This window comes from Phoxinus phoxinus (assembly GCF_949152265.1).
Source record: "Phoxinus phoxinus genome assembly, chromosome: 1".
NCBI lineage: Eukaryota > Metazoa > Chordata > Actinopteri > Cypriniformes > Leuciscidae > Phoxinus > Phoxinus phoxinus.
Window position 1 is genome coordinate 1,742,233 of NC_136876.1, and position 18,039 is coordinate 1,760,271.

General features: G+C 38.5%; 1 long non-coding RNA gene across 1 annotated transcript; it reads left to right on the forward strand.

The window, feature by feature from the left end:
• Window positions 1-10,378: 10,378 nt before the first annotated feature.
• Window positions 10,379-15,799, forward strand: LOC307005228. The gene is made up of 3 exons (XR_013799241.1): window positions 10,379-10,479; window positions 11,318-11,525; window positions 15,360-15,799. It is a non-coding gene; the product is annotated as an uncharacterized lncRNA (long non-coding RNA).
• Window positions 15,800-18,039: the final 2,240 nt, after the last annotated feature.

Below are 18,039 nucleotides of genomic sequence, written 5' to 3' on the forward strand. Positions count from 1 at the left end.
GAACGGAATCTCCATGGGAGAGCCATCTAGAAGGGACAGTAGGTCTGAGAAACACTCTCGGGCCGGCCGGAATTGGGCTACTAATAATAGATGAGCCCCTACCAGGCAAACCCTCTCCAGAACTCCCGGGAGCAAAGATATCGGGAAATGCGTACAGGTGTAGCCTCAACCACACCTAGTACATCGTATCCAGTCCAAGCGGAGCTGGATGCATCAGGGAGAACCACAAAGGGCAATGCGTAGTATAAACGATGCAAAAAGGTAGACTGAGTTTACCGAAGTTCTCCCAAAGGAGCTCCACCACCTCAGGGTGAAGTGTCCATTCCCCGGGCCTCAGCCCCTGCCTCAACAGGATATCTGCTCTGATATACGAGACCATCAGTGTGTTGTCCGAAAGGACAGGCACATGGTGACCTCTCGGGTCTGACAGGAAGTATTGAGATAATCGGAATACCGCCATCACTTCTAGCCATTTATGTGCAAAAAGGAAGATGGTCCTGCCAAAGACCCTTCGCCGAGTGACCACTCATGATCACCCCCCACTTGTGAGGGAAACATCTGTCGATAGCATTATGCGTCGACAAGAAGCCCCCAACACTGGGCCTGGGCGAGGAACCAAGGTTCTTCCACATGACCGAGGCACGTAGGCATAGCCGCGTGACCTTGATCATGTGAAAACGGATTTCCCCTCGGAGAAAACCCCTTGGTCCTGAGCCACCACTGCAGGGGTCTCATGTACAGAAGGCCAAAAGTAATTACGTTGGACGCAGCTGCCATGAGACCCAACAGTCTGAAACTGCTTCACAGTGAGTGACTGGCCTAGTTTTACCCCATTTACGGCGAATCGTTATAGCACACCTAGAAAAGTGGTCCTCTGAGCTGGGAGGAGCACACTCTTCTTGGTGTTGTGTCGCAACCCCAACATCTCAAATAAAACAGGACGACATCTCGATACCGAACTGCCATATGCTCAGATTGAGCTAGGATCAACCAACCGTCTATATAATATAATACGTGAATGCCCTGGGGTCTCAGAGGAGCCAGAGCTGCATCCACGCATATTGTAAAGATGCGGGGTGATAAACATAGGCCGAATGGAATAACCCGATACTGGTATGCTTCGCCCCTGAAAGCAAACCTCAGGAACCTCCTGTGATGAGGATGGATAGATAAGTAAGCGTCCTTCAAGTCTATTGTGACAAACCGGTCCTCGGACTGAATCTGTGCACAATCATATTAGCGTAAGCATACTGTGAACTTGAGATTCTGAAACCTGCCGTTTAATTGACGCAGATCTAGAATAGGACGCAACCCTTCATCCTCTTTCAGAACAATGAAGTAACGGCTGAAAAACCCTGACTGTCTGCTGGGAGGAGGAACCCCTTCTATAGCTCCTTTTGCAGAAGTGTCAGCACTTCCTGCTCCATAACCAGAGCCTGCTCGAGGTCCACCACTGTGGGGAGGACCCCTAGAAATCTGGGCGGACGAGAACCGAACTGAATTCTGAAACCCTTCTATAGTGAGCAGGACCCACTGAGAAATATGTGGCAGTAGTAACCACGCTGCCAGAAATTCTGCTAAGGGCACCAGTCTCTGGAGTCTGGCCTCTGGATTTGGTTGAACAGTCACTTCGGTGCCCTGAAGCGGCGAACCGGCAGGAAACAACCAAACTGACCGTTCTACGACCCTCCTCGGAGGATCGTATGGGGACGCTGACACCTCGGTGCCCTGAACGGCGAACCGGCAGGGAACAACCGAACTGGCAGCGCTGCGACCCTCCTCAAAGAGTCGCACCCCAGAGGTCGCCGAGGAGAAACGATTTCTCAAAACCGTTCCTGCCCCGGAGGAACCCTCAGAAGCCTGATAGCCTCAGCGTCAGGACTTCTTGTCCAAGTTTTATTAGAGATAACGACAGTCCTCAGATCTTGCCTACCTCTAACTCCTAGTTCCAACGACCCTCCTCGGAGGATCGTTGGAAAAAGCAGGCACCTCGGTACCCTGAAACGGCGAACCGGCAGGGAAACCGAACTGACCGCTCTACGACCCTCCTCGGAGGATCGTTTGGGGACGCTGACACCTCGGTGCCCTGAACGGAGGACCGGCAGGGAACAACCGAACTGGCAGCGCTGCGACCCTCCTCAGAGAGTTGCACCCCAGAGGGCGCCGAGGAGAAACGATTTCTCAAAACCGTCCTACCCCGGAGGGGACCATCCTCAGAAGCCTGCAGCCTCGGCGTCAGGCTTATTTTCTTTCTTTTTGCAGCACTTTATGCTGCGAGGAGCTTTAGTAGGTTGAGACTGCTTCCCAGCAGTCTCAGGAACATTAGATCGGTGAGGAAGAATCCTCTGGAACGCCGCTGAATAGTTTATTCCTTTGTTTATTTGAAAGCGCAGAGTTCAGAAGAACAGACATGTTTTATATTATTTTTCTTTACATCAGAAAACTTAATATATATCACTCCGTGGCCACCAGCAGGAAACAACCGAACTGGCAGCGCTGCAACCCTCCTCAGAGAGTCGCCCTCCAGAGGACGCCGAGGAAAAACGATTTCTCAAAACCGTCCCTCCCCGGTACAGTTTTGTCTGTTGCGCGACGCAATTCTGGAATAGCGTCAGCGCTGACATCCTCACATTCATCCATGCCCTTATATATAAATATATATATACTTTACCAACCAGCGCTGCTTAATAATATTGATCTATTATTTATGATGGCTGGTGGGTAGCGTCGGGGTTATAATGACGCCGACTCAGGAGAGAGATAGCTTGCAAGCGTCTCTTAACCCGAGGCTCTGTCATACCATGATACTAAATACCCATAACTATAGTAGAAGTTTGGGGATTTAAAACACATAAATAGAAACCGGTTTATTCCACGATCTCGACACCTCAGTGTGCAGATAGGGCGCTTTTTTTTTAAACGGCAATCCCCGACGAGGAGGCTGAGATATAGAGTTATATAAATTCATTATATTCTCACTCTCATAAGCTCCTCTTTATTCAACAGAGTTATGAGCAAGCTTATTTATTATAGAAACTCATAAACATCTGCCTTATATATATATATATATATATATATATTCTTGTATATATTCTTTATTGTTTTGTTCTCTCTTTCTTAACAAAACATAAACGATACCAGTTCCTCGGAACTGGAAATCGCAGCATGAGTGTCTCATCGCGGGGAGGAGAAACGCAGCGCGTGCTTCTCCCCGAGAAAAGCCACTGGATCTGGCAGATGAGAGCCGAGATAGGGCGCGCCCGTCTCAACCCCCGCTGTCAGATCCGTTTGCGAACCCCACGAAACGAGTCCCCGCCGCGCCTCGGCAACAGCGGGACCCGCGCCTCGAGGAACGCGAACCGAACCGTCATCCTCGAAGAACGGCCGGCGGGAGCAGAGCGTCCTCACGGACAGCTTCTAGCAATGCTCACAGGCAGTCCCCTCGAGAACTGACTGTTAACATGCTCCACTCCCAAACAAGCTGATGTGTGTGTGTCCCCGCTCGTAAAATAACGTGGGCAGGGAACAACACAACGCTTGTTTGCTCTTTTTTTGCCATAAAATATATATTGCAACTTGACAGACAACAATAAATAAGACAGACAGAATCAGACCGATTCACACAGAGAGCGCTTCGCTGAAGAAACAGAAGCTGTCACGCTCTGCGTTCAGGGGTGATTTATAGTTTCCTGGTCTATGACGTCACCTGACGTCCCGCTCATTCATTGGACTGATTATACATTTGCTTCATGACGAGACACTTGGAAGTGTTCCCACAGCGTAAACGCAGCGGGAGTTCCCTTGATAGGGAACATGTTAACTCCTCAGTAATTACTCAAGCGTTACCTTGTCATCCCGCAGGAACTACTAGTGATGTGACCCATTATTTTAAAGTGAAAAACATGTTAACTCCTCAGGAAGTACTCAAGCGTTACCTTGTCATCCCGTGGGAACTACTAGTGATGTGACCCATTATTTTAAAGTGAAAAACATGTTAACTCCTCAGTAATTACTCAAGCGTTACCTTGTCGTCCCGCAGGAACTACTAGTGATGTGACCCATTATTTTAAAGTGAAAAACATGTTAACTCCTCAGTAATTACTCAAGCGTTACCTTGTCATCCCGCAGGAACTACTAGTGATGTGACCCATTATTTTAAAGTGAAAAACATGTTAACTCCTCAGGAAGTACTCAAGCGTTACCTTGTCATCCCGTGGGAACTACTAGTGATGTGACCCATTATTTTAAAGTGAAAAACATGTTAACTCCTCAGTAAGTACTCAAGCGTTACCTTGTCGTCCCGCAGGAACTACTAGTGATGTGACCCATTATTTTAAAGTGAAAAACATGTTAACTCCTCACTGACATGTCATCCCACAAAAACTATATAAAACATAAAACAACTGCAGTGATTGGGTCCAATTTTTTATTATTATATGCACTGGAAGATTTCCATGTAATCGTAAAAGAAAATAGTGCATTATGCAAAAAATGCACAACTGGGCATGCAAGAATAAAGCACTGTGCAAAATATAATATCTGAATTAAACATTGTAAATTAAATTAAATTTGGTACAATGATGAAACCTAGCCGTAAACTAAACAAAAATTCTGTATTTTGGAATTAAACATTCAACACATTCAACAGACTGTGATGATAAACTGAGTCCAACATTATGGCTAAATAAAATAAAAAAACACACCAAAAAAAAACATTCAACACAATTAGATTGTGGGGATAAACAAAATGTACATAAGAATGTACATACATCTACTGGCAACATGTTGTTTGTTTTTTTGTGGAATGTCTATTAGCTCTCCTTTTTTCTTTTTTTCCTCTATGGCACTGCACACTGGTTCCTGTGTGCACAATTGTCGGCAACGGTCTGCAAAGTCGGACAGCTTCTGCCCTTTTTGAAACGCAGCACGTAATTTATTGTACGCTGTGATGTCACAGGCTTCCAACTCAGCAATGGCAGACGTATCAACAATCGTTTTCCTATCCACACCGCACTTTTGGTATGCCTCCGTTTTGGTTGCTCCTTTAGACAGGTACTTCAGGACCTTTTTGTACCTTCCTATGACTTGCTCTGGTAAAAATACTGACAAAGAACAAAACACCAAAATCCATTCATCTTAATAATTTCCTTAATTTCATCTTAAAGTTATTCTCAAAGCATATAGGCAGATTATACATGGGAGTAGCATTTCATACATTACAGAATATATTGTATTAATAAATACATAGGAATTTGTTTGCCAATTGTTTGCAGACCTCCTGAATTCTGAAGTGACTGAGTGTAAAGCCACAGCCACTCATGGATATTTGAGGGCTTCGGAGTATAATAAATAATACATAACAGTATAATATAATATAGGGGTGGAACGGTACACTGAAGTCACGGTTCGGTTCATACCTCGGTTCAGACATCACGGTTCGGTACGAGTTCGGTACAATGGAGGGAAAAGCCAAACAAAAATGCAGAAGGCAATTATTTTTATTGTGCATGTCTGTACCACCTACAGTCTCTCCCCTGAGCAGCTGTGACAGCCTGCCCTGAAGTGTGTAAAGTAAGATGTAAACAAAATAAGACAATCAGCTATAAAGCTGAAAATACACCATCTCTTATGTGCGGACGCACGAGCGCGAAGGTGCGCGCGGCAAAAATGTGTTTTTTGCGGTGTGGGCGGTCGTGCGCAAGGCCCCATTTCGCGTGGCGGTGTGCAGTGCACAGCTTTTTGTGTAACAGCGCGCGCGGCTCCGCATCCAAAGATGCACGACTTCAAGGCGAATCTGGCCGAGCATGTACATCTCACCGCACCGGCACCCAGTTCTTGCGTCTAAATTAGTTGCTTTCATTAACTAAATGAGCCTACAATAGCAGACATAAACCCTTTAAATAAAAATAAATGGCCATGTTTTATAAAAGGTTCACAAAACTAAATAAAAACGTTTCGAAATTATGTAAGATAACGTTAATTTAGTTGTAGGTTACGTTCTCGTATCCATTTTTTTTCTAATGTCACAAGGAATAGGCCTAATCTGGTTTACTGCTTTGCACGATTCTTTTGTAGTGTGGTTTTGGTGTACTAAAGTGTAGCCTACTAAAATAAACATTCACGAGTGTACCTTACTTCTTCTCGCCGCTGATTCCTGATGGTTTAGAGGACAATTACACCGAGTCGCACCCTGTCGTTTCAAAGAATAGTACACCGGCGAGCGCGAACTTCGCGAAGTATAAATGCCTCGTCCATTAAGGGAGGTGCGCGCGCAGCGGAGGCTCGCAAACCCTTAGACAGCGCAAACCTAGCATGAGTCAGGGCTACAGAACCCGCGTTTCTAACAGTAGTTCCGCATTACATTAATTAATTTGCACGCGAGTTTTATTTATTTTTATACCGTGTATTCTCCGTGTAAATTTGTGCACCGAACCGTGACGCCCGTACCGATTCGGTTCAATACGAATACATGTACCGTTCCACCCCTAATATAATACTATACAAAATATTAAAATATACTGTTAATTTATTTTTGTGCTACACTATAAAATGTCTTGTATTGAGCCAATGTCCTATTGGTCACATATCTTCATGTTCCCTTTCGAAAAGTGAACTCGCACTTTGTTGATGATGCTATTGCGGAACGCCCCCTTTACGTGAAGCGGTGTCTGAAAAACTATCCAATCACGGCAATCGAAATTAACCGGCCTGTGACGTCACTACTAGAGTGACCCAGAAGTATAAAAGCGGCGCCTAGAGAACATGTCATCCTCTTTTTGTCTTTGGGACTGTTTTGTCTGATTTACAATCATCTGAAAAAGTTAAGAACAATTATGGCAAGTGATAAGCGTTTCAAGAAGTGTGCGGATCCGTGTCTAAGATATTGACATCAGATGACACACACAACTTGTGCCAACTGTGAGTTTTTTCCCTTGAGAAAACTTTGCTCTTGTCTGCCCTGTTCTCAAGGGAATAGTTCTATCTGTTCTTTCGAAAGGAAATGTCGAGGTTATGGCTGTAACCTCTGTTCCCTGAGAACAGGGAACGAGACACATGCCACGGGGATGCCTGCTGACCAGTCCCTTCAGACGATAAGTGTTGTGAGCTAGCAGGAACTGCAAGTGCTCTGAGTTCATTTAAAGTTTGTTACTTCACTGTTTTTACTCAATATAGTGAAGTTTCAGCTATATAAAGTATTATGCAGTGTATAAGTAAAAGTAAATGCAGTGTAAAGTTTAATAACTTGTTTTAGTGGACTCGATTAAAATAAGTTCAGAGTACTCATAACTATTGTGTTTATAAACTTAATTGAATTGAGGCAGTCGGTTTCCTCAAATGAAATGAGTTAGCTTAACTTGTTGGGTTTTACAGTGTGGATGACATTTTCTCTAGGCGCCCCTTTTACTTCCGGGTTGCACTAGTAGTGACGTTATAGGCTGTCGCCGGTCAAATTTGATTGCCGTGATTGGATAGTTTTTCAGACACCGGTTCACGTGGAGGGCGTTCCCCATAGCGTCATCTATGCAGTGTGAGTTCCCTGCTCTCAGGGAACAAAGGCTACAGTCGTAACCTACACGTTATCAACATCTACAGTACAAGAGATAACTAAACTTGAATTTTTGGAATGGAAGTGAAGCAAGCTCAAAGTGCACATTAATTAAAAAGAATGTTGAAAGGCCATTGAACATACCTCTTCTGCTTTTTGCACTTTTCTGTGTTTTCATTCCCTTCTTGTACTTCTTAGTCTTATGATGTGTTGAAGAGTCGGAGGAAGATGAGGACTGGAAGGAACTTGATGAAGAGTCATCTCTTTTGGTCTTCTTGCGTCCCTTTCTGTACTTTTTCTTTTCTGCTCGCACATGGTCCTCATCGGAAGAATCTGTGATCACAATAGACCTCTTTGGCTCTCTTGTTTCTTTAGTTGACAGTGCTGTAAAAAAAGAAGAGTCATTCAGAGTAATTTTTATTAGTGCAGAGCAGTCAAACCATTCATGAAGCCTCCTGCACATTTTGAATGTCACCCTTATTGGACACACCCAGCTCAGGTCATGGAGTAGTGTACTAATCAGCAAATGAGTTAATTTAGCTATGTTAATAAATAAGGCAGACCTACAAAATGTGCATTGCTCGGGAGGCTTCAGGAACAGTGTGAAGACTCATGGTGTAGTGCTTTTTACAAAAGGTATTATTTCAAACCAGCTTTCCACAGACAGAAATCACAAAAGTTTGAAACAAAAGGGAAATAAGGAAATGATAAGAAAATTACAGTTTACACAGAGAGTACACTTTTTTTTTTACACTGACAGGTGTTGTTAAGCTAATGTTTGGCAAAAAAATATTATAATAATATTAATTGTAAACGAATACAAATAGCTAACACTCTAAAACAGTTCTCACCATTGGTTAAACTGCTCCGAAGAAAATCCCTCTCATTTTCCACCTCTTTGCATTTTTCTTCAAGGAAATTAACTTTAGATTTCAAAAACGAGTTTTCTTCTTTGAGTTTATTGATGGTCACCTGTTGGGTTGGTGCTTGTGCTGAAATATAAAACAAACAAATAATCTGTCAAAAAAAATAATTTAGTATGTGTCTTCCACATGAAACACATATTGTATAAAAACTATAGAGTTTACATAAATTGTCTCCAAGTTAACAGCAACTCACTTTCGTGTCTTCAAGAGATAAGGATGATTTATTTTTAATCTGACAGCCTGTTAATATTATCATTTGGCTATAAATATGTGTGTGTACAGCTTATATATATAGACTATTACATGTGTGAAAATCGCAAAATGTTTATCTATAAAATAGATGAAGATTTTTATTTATTTTTTAAGTAAAGGGAAAAAACACAATTAGTCATTAACATTAGCTATGGAAAGTAAAATCATGTTTTTTGTAAAACATTTCTGACAAATTTGTTTTGAGGGAACTGAATGCAATTATGCTTTTAATATTATTAATGATAACAATATTTTTTGGTCTTGAAATTTCAACCCATATACCAAACAACGTAGCTAGCAAACTGTCAACAGCTAGGCTGCTTAATTGTAACCAAGAATGTTAAAATAAGTTTAAGATTTGATTACAGCAGGGTTCTCTACTCTGATCCTCGAGATCCACGTTCAACCTTAATCAAACACACCTGAACAAGCTAATCAAGATCCTCAGGAATACTAGAAAGATACCGGAAGGTAAGACTGACCAGAGTTTGAGCTAAACCGCAGGAAAGTGGATCTTAAGGGCCACAATCGAGAACCTATGGATTACACTACCAACATCAAAGAAACATAAATTACACAATACTTACCGGTTTCTTCCTTGTCATCCTCAATTAGTCGCTGAGGTGTAGTTCTCTTGCGCACAGTTTTGCGCTCTCGCTCCGTCGCCATGCTGCTGTCTTCTGATTGTGAACTATCGGATTCACTAACTCCAATATGGCGACGCGTCAATGCAACATTGCATACGCTACCGTCTCTGCATCTGAATTCTACTGATGGACACGATTCTTCGAGTGTATTGTCCCAATACGAAATGTAGTTGACTGTAGGCATCAATCCACTAAATTTTAAGCCTTCCAAAACTTTAACTATGTTTTTTGTTTTAAAATGTTCTCCTTTAAATTGAATCAGTGTCATCCTGTGACCTTTTGATCTTAGTCAGGTGATCCATACACATTGAACCAGGACATTATTAAAATGGTTACAAGAAAAAAAAAAGAAAAAAAAATGGTTACAAGAATGTTCATTTTTACAAGAATGTACACAAATAAACAAATTATTACTTAATTATACTATGTTTACTTTTTAGGTGTTTGGTGCAATTTTATAACTCCGTAAAACAGATTTATTTTTCTATTTTATAAATAAAAATAAGTATAGGCTAAAGGACATAAACATTAACATTGAATTGGCGTTGAAGCTATTTTTTTTTTTTTTTTATATATATTTTTATATATATATATATATATTTCCTGAAAACTGTGGGTGGAGTAGCCTATGTCGAAAATAATTCAGGCAGTACGTTACTTCCGAAGTTCAAGGGTCAAGTCAAATGCGCTATCACTATCGCCATCATCACAGAGAGTTGGTAGTAGATGGTAACTGTTGCCTGTAGTTATGGGACTTTTGAAGAAAATCCTCTCTCTCTGTAATTGCAGGGACAGAAAAGGGACTAAAAAAATGATCGATTTTTTACAAAAACATAATCTAATGAAGTCAAGAATGAAGTGTAACATCTGTAAGAAAGTGATGAAACTACAAAAGACACATTCACGCGATGGATATCAATGGTAAAAAAAAGAAACGCAATTTATAAAAATAATTTTTAAAAACTCCTATACTAATGTTGAATGTTGGTGATTTTAGGGTATGTCGCAGAAGATCACATACTAGAAAACTAACAAAGAGCTGCAGAGCTGGATCGATATTCGAGAACAGCAGGATCAGCTTACAAAGTTGGATGACTTTTGTTTACCGGTAGGCTATCTATTACAGTATTGCACCTTTTTTCTTATCACATATTTTAGTAATCATCATAAATTAGGTCATATTTGAAAGTTTACAAATTCAAAATGTATCCTGTGAAAACCATTTTGAAATTTGACGTTGTGTTACCATGGAAATGGTACTTTAAATTAAAAAATGTAGGGTTTTTTTATAATCAAAAACTTTTCTTATCTGAACAAAACACAAAAATCTCGAGGTTCCATATTTGGCGACTATATTGTGATAGAAGTAATATTTAGAACATAATTTATAATTTGATACTTGTTTAGATGTATGGCTTTGATTTTAGAGTAAAACAATGCATAATTTATAGTCAAATATATATTCCATATAAAATAAAAAAATTTTAGTACAGTATATTTGATTAACTGTACATTTAAACTTTCATATCTTTTGTCATTCATTAATTAATTTTTTCAATAATCTGCTGGGTATCTTCTTTAAAACAAGACCAAACATAAGTATATTCTAAAGCATGTTTGCATTCTCATTACAACCATTTAAGTTTGGATTGTGCATTTTCACGTCTATTATAAAAAAAGGGGGGTGACAGTTAAATGATTAAATATTCAACATTATTGTTGTAATATGACCTTATTCACATAATTTTGACATTATCCTCAAAATAATAGTCATCATATTGCTACAACTTTACTCTCATAATCACAGACTAAAAGACCCTGTCATATTGGCAGAATTAATAATTTAACTTTGGGCAAATATGTTTTTGCAAAGATAAAGCAAACATTATTGTCATACTGTATTGACCAATGTGAATCTTTTTACACATTTTCTCTCTGATTAACAGATATTGTCAAGGACTGAGATTACGACAGGTGGATATGATCCAGGACGGGATAGCTGGAAGCTCAGCAACACTGAGCAAAATGACAAAGAAGCTAAGGATGGTCTGTAGAAAAGCCTTGAGAAAGTACAAAAGAAAGACAGGACAGGTTGTGGGGGGAAGGACAGAGTTTGTCGTCATAGATGAAAGCAATTTCCGTCACAAAAGAAAGGTAGAATACATTTATTTATAAGGCTATGTAATGGCTCTTGTGCAACTTAACTTTCAAATCAAATCACAAAAATAAATTGCCTTTTGAAAAGGTAAAACAAAGCAAGTAGCATCATGATTGGAGCAACATGCTTTGGCATAAACAATTTGCTAAAAAACAAACATAAACTCTTTAGTCTTTGATCAGTGAGTTTTGCTACACTGTAAAAAAATTCTGTAAAAAAACAGCCAAATTTTACAGTAACATACTGTTTTTCATTAAAACAGTAATATACCGTAAAAAAATGCCTTCTGGGTGATATTTGTCGTTTTCGAGAAACTAGCCTACAGGAATATACTGTGAATTAACAGCGCTCAAAGTCGACACTAAGAGGCTGTGTTCCAAAATCACACCCTATACCCTCATTCACTATTGCCTAGTTCACTAATACAGTCTACTTGACTGAGTGAATAATTTCATAGTTAATTCAGTTAATTTTCGAAGTTAATTGAGACACTGAGGAACACCTGCTGTTAACTATCAGAATCACTCCTCTATCAGAACAAGAGGAACAGAAAAATCTTAGCAAAAGATCTTAGCAGAGGAGGATTAAACAACTCCACAAAAAGCATTACCAGATTCACTTATTATTAACCTGACTTTATTTACATCTACAGAAGGACTTATTGAAAGGTGGCAGAGGTTTAATATCATTTTATTTTCATTTGATGTTACCATGACGGTGATCAGTGTTTGCTTTAGTTGGGCTCTTGACCTTTGAACATTAATTTTTTTGTGGCTGCGGTTGCTGTGCACTGTAAAAAATAAAACATAGATTTTATTTATATTTAATTAATTCAAATGAGGCAACAGATTACAAGCAATATTATTAATTAAATTTAACAAATTAGAATTGAGTAATAATTAATCAAATTAATTCCTTAAATGTTAACCATTTAAAATGAGTAAAATTTACAAAATATATGTTATTGCCAACATTGAAGACACCTGATGTTAACAAGCAGAATCACTGAAGGAGAAAACCATAATGAAAGTCACCATTATTGAGATCAGTGTGTGTTTTAGTTGGGCTCTTCACCCTTAAATTATTAACTTAAAGTTTTTGTTTGGCTGCTGTACGTGAGTTATTGCAGCCAGAAGAACAAATAGAAACGTTGATCTGATGGTGTTGGTTGTGTTTCACAATTTCACAATCATTGACTTGAATCAGTGATCTCATGTAGAGTCCAATTTAGAGTCCAGTTAAATTTATTTTATTACTTCTATCTGCATAATATGATTAGCCTTTTCAATGAAATCCAAATGATCAAATCAATAATAATAAAAAATACATGTGTGTTTTTTTTTAGGCGCACACAGACATCATGATTTAGCATATGAATCTCAGCAATGGTGACAACCTCTGATCATAAGCTCATTATTTATTCATGCAGCAATGCATGATGGGAGCTATGAATGAGTTTTGATTGGTGCAACCCAGAATGCACTGCAACATGCTTTATAAATGTCACCATTGTTGAGATTCACAGGCTGATTCATGATGTCTGTTTTGTTTTGTTTATGTACAAGAGAAACTTTTTAGAAATTATTTGGATTACATTGTAAAAGTTAAAAATATTACGGTTTGCAAGGCCAGTACTTCTATAGTTAATAAAGATAACTTAACTCATAAACTGGACTCCATTAGAGTTCAGTGATTCAGGTCAAATGAATGTGAAATATTGATTATGTTAAAACACAACCAACACCATCAGATCACTGTTTGTTCATCTGGCTGTTATAACTCATGTACAGCAGCCAAACAAAACTTAAAGTTAATAATTTAAGGGTGAAGAGCCCAACTAAAACACACACTCATCTCCATAATGGTGACTTTAATTATGGTTTTCTCCTTCAGTGATTCTGCTTGTTAACATCAGGTGTCTTCAATGTTGGCAATAACATATATTTTGTAAATTTTACTCATTTTAAATGGTTAACATTTAAGGAATTAATTTGATTAATTATTACTCAATTCTAATTTGTTAAATTTAATTAATAATATTGCTTGTAATCTGTTGCCTCATTTTAATTAATTAAATATAAATAAAATCTATGTTTTATTTTTTACAGTGTAGTTTCACAGTGTAGTAATATTAAATTAAATTGTGTTAAAAAACACATTTTTGATAAGTAATTAGAAACTGATTGAGATCAGAGAGACAAACATTATGTGATAACGTAATATTCAAAACTTAACCAGCAACATCTGATCTCAGTTTTGTTGGCTTTGCTTCTGCCACAACAAATGTGTCTTATACATACACAGTTAAAGCAGCCAAATAAAAACTAATATTAAAGTCAAGGGTCAGGAGCCCAACTAAAGCAAACACTGATCCCCATAATGGTAATGTCAAATGAAACAAAACAACATTAAACCTCTGTTAATTCTCAATAGGAATTTCAGTAGACGAAAAAATGAATTAAGTCAATTTGGTTAATAATAAGTGAAGCTGGTAATGCTATTTTTTAGAGTTGTTTAATCCTTCTCTGCTGAGATCTTCAGAGATTTCATGTCTTCTGTGGCTGAAGTAAGTTGTAGTTCTTGTGTTTCGCTTTTTTATCTTCTTGTTGTTCCTCTGTCCTTGTCAGGTGTTCATCACTAATGCTCAATCATCAGTTAATTAATCACTGAATTATATAATTAACTTCAACACTGCTTCAGTGTTACTCCAACACCCTGTAGTGTGGACATACAAGTGTTAATTTAAAACTGAAGATTTTGCAGGGGGGTTTAAAGGGTTAAATGTGTCAAATAAAATAAAAACAGAGTGAAGTGTAATTCAACGGTAATCAACTGTAAATTAATTTACGGCATAAAACTGTAGAAAAACAGCATTTTACTGGCAACCACAGCTGCCAGTAGATTACCGTAAAATCAAGGAAAAACAGCAATATTCTGTAAAATTTAACAGTCAGGTTTACTAAACAAAAGAAGTTAATTTCACTGAAATATTAGTAAAAGTTCATATAAAAAAGTTTTGCGAAGTCAATAACTGATAAAGAGAGTAAATATTAAACTGAAGTGTTTTTTTGTGTTTTGCACAAGATGATACAGGAGAGATCTTTTAGTTTAATTAATGAGTTTTGTGGGTCACCATTGTGCTGGAGAGTAGAGCCTGTGCTTCAGTCAAAGATGAGCAGAGTAACACTGATGTTATGCTGCCCGTTGCTTTATTTAAACGCAGGAACTATAGTTGCTGATGCAGTGTCAATCTCGTTGATAAATACTTTAGCACATGCATGTGTGCTACTGTTCGCTAAATGCTAACTGCAAAGATTTTAGTTAATGTCATGTTTTTAATTCATTCACGATTACACATTAGATGTTTGCAGTATTATATTAAGAGATATTCATTTTCAGTGGACTCAAATGAAGTTCACAATACTATCAGTTTAAATACTCGTTTTTAAACTTGAACTGTTTGAAGCAATCGTTTTCCCAAATGTTACGAGTTACCTTCCATTGTATTTTTACAGTAACATGCTGTAAAAAAGGAGAGCTGTATAATAACGGTAAAGGGCTGTAAATTAACAGTACTTTGCTGGCAACCACAGCTGCCAGTAGATTACTGTTATTTTACAGCGCAATTTTTTACAGTGTAGAGCAAAATTTATATTAGCTATTCTAGAAAATTGTGTGAATAGAATGATTTAAAGACAAAAAAGTTATAAAAAGTATGGACACTGATGACAAAAACTAAATATTTAAAGACAAAAGTGTAATGTTGCAACACTTCTCACAGGGTAAGAGAAAGCAAGAAACTTATTGAATGTTTTATTTTTTATTTTTAGTATGGACGAGGAAGAGCTGGCGGAACATGGAGAAGAAAAAAGTGGGTCTTTGGTATCTTGGCCATTAAGGGTGTTAGAAGACGACCAATTTTGAGGCTAGTTGAACGGCGCTCAAGAGATCACCTGATTCCAGTTATAACCAGACATGTTCGTCAGGGATCAACCATTTTGAGTGACGAATGGAGACCCTACAGAGCTTTGACCACACTTGGCTACACTCACTACACTGTGAATCATAGCAGGTGGTTTGTAGACCCAATTCATGGAGGCCACACCCAGAATATAGAAAGAGCATGGTCAACATATAAAAGCCAGATTTGGAGGTTGAGAGGCAATAGGACAGAAAAGCTGTTAAAGGAACACTTGGCCTGTATTGAGTGGACATACTGGCTTGGACACAACCACAGGGATGGTCCTTTAGGACGTTTGCTAAAAGATATTAGAAGACAATACAGAGTTTAATATTTTTGAGTATACAAAAAAATTTATTGCTTGTACCTGTGGGTGAGCATATGTGTGGTTGGTGTGTATTGTGCATGTTTTTGTAGGATAAATTACTGTGGCTCAGTTCTCTCATCTGTTTCATAACTGTGCCAAATTTAATTTTTTCATTCAGAATCAGATATCATATTTTACATAGTACTTTATTCTTGCATGCCCAGTTGTGCTTTTTTGCATTACGTAGGATTTTCTTTTATGATCTTGAAATGTTTCAGTGCTTATAATAAAATAAAATAAAAACGCTTGAGTAATTACTGAGGAGTTAACATGTTTTTCACTTTAAAATAATGGGTCACATCACTAGTAGTTCCTGCGGGATGACAAAGTAACGCTTGAGTAATTACTGAGGAGTTAACATGTTTTTCACTTTAAAATAATGGGTCACATCACTAGTAGTTCCTGCGGGATGACAAAGTAACGCTTGAGTACTTACTGAGGAGTTAACATGTTTTTCACTTTAAAATAATGGGTCACATCACTAGTAGTTCCTGCGGGATGACAAAGTAACGCTTGAGTAATTACTGAGGAGTTAACATGTTTTTCACTTTAAAATAATGGGTCACATCACTAGTAGTTCCTGCGGGATGACAAAGTAACGCTTGAGTAATTACTGAGGAGTTAACATGTTTTTCACTTTAAAATAATGGGTCACATCACTAGTAGTTCCTGCGGGATGACAAGGTAACGCTTGAGTAATTACTGAGGAGTTAACATGTTTTTCACTTTAAAATAATGGGTCACATCACTAGTAGTTCCTGCGGGATGACAAGGTAACGCTTGAGTAATTACTGAGGAGTTAACATGTTTTTCACTTTAAAATAATGGGTCACATCACTAGTAGTTCCTGCGGGATGACAAGGTAACGCTTGAGTAATTACTGAGGAGTTAACATGTTTTTCACTTTAAAATAATGGGTCACATCACTAGTAGTTCCTGCGGGATGACAAGGTAACGCTTGAGTAATTACTGAGGAGTTAACATGTTTTTCACTTTAAAATAATGGGTCACATCACTAGTAGTTCCTGCGGGATGACAAAGTAACGCTTGAGTAATTACTGAGGAGTTAACATGTTTTTCACTTTAAAATAATGGGTCACATCACTAGTAGTTCCTGCGGGATGACAAGGTAACGCTTGAGTAATTACTGAGGAGTTAACATGTTTTTCACTTTAAAATAATGGGTCACATCACTAGTAGTTCCTGCGGGACGACAAAGTAACGCTTGAGTAATTACTGAGGAGTTAACATGTTTTTCACTTTAAAATAATGGGTCACATCACTAGTAGTTCCTGCGGGATGACAAAGTAACGCTTGAGTAATTACTGAGGAGTTAACATGTTTTTCACTTTAAAATAATGGGTCACATCACTAGTAGTTCCTGCGGGACGACAAAGTAACGCTTGAGTAATTACTGAGGAGTTAACATGTTTTTCACTTTAAAATAATGGGTCACATCACTAGTAGTTCCTGCGGGATGACAAGGTAACGCTTGAGTAATTACTGAGGAGTTAACATGTTTTTCACTTTAAAATAATGGGTCACATCACTAGTAGTTCCTGCGGGATGACAAGGTAACGCTTGAGTACTTACTGAGGAGTTAACATGTTTTTCACTTTAAAATAATGGGTCACATCACTAGTAGTTCCTGCGGGATGACAAGGTAACGCTTGAGTACTTACTGAGGAGTTAACATGTTTTTCACTTTAAAATAATGGGTCACATCACTAGTAGTTCCTGCGGGATGACAAGGTAACGCTTGAGTAATTACTGAGGAGTTAACATGTTTTTCACTTTAAAATAATGGGTCACATCACTAGTAGTTCCTGCGGGATGACAAGGTAACGCTTGAGTAATTACTGAGGAGTTAACATGTTTTTCACTTTAAAATAATGGGTCACATCACTAGTAGTTCCTGCGGGATGACAAGGTAACGCTTGAGTAATTACTGAGGAGTTAACATGTTTTTCACTTTAAAATAATGGGTCACATCACTAGTAGTTCCTGCGGGATGACAAAGTAACGCTTGAGTAATTACTGAGGAGTTAACATGTTTTTCACTTTAAAATAATGGGTCACATCACTAGTAGTTCCTGCGGGATGACAAGGTAACGCTTGAGTACTTACTGAGGAGTTAACATGTTTTTCACTTTAAAATAATGGGTCACATCACTAGTAGTTC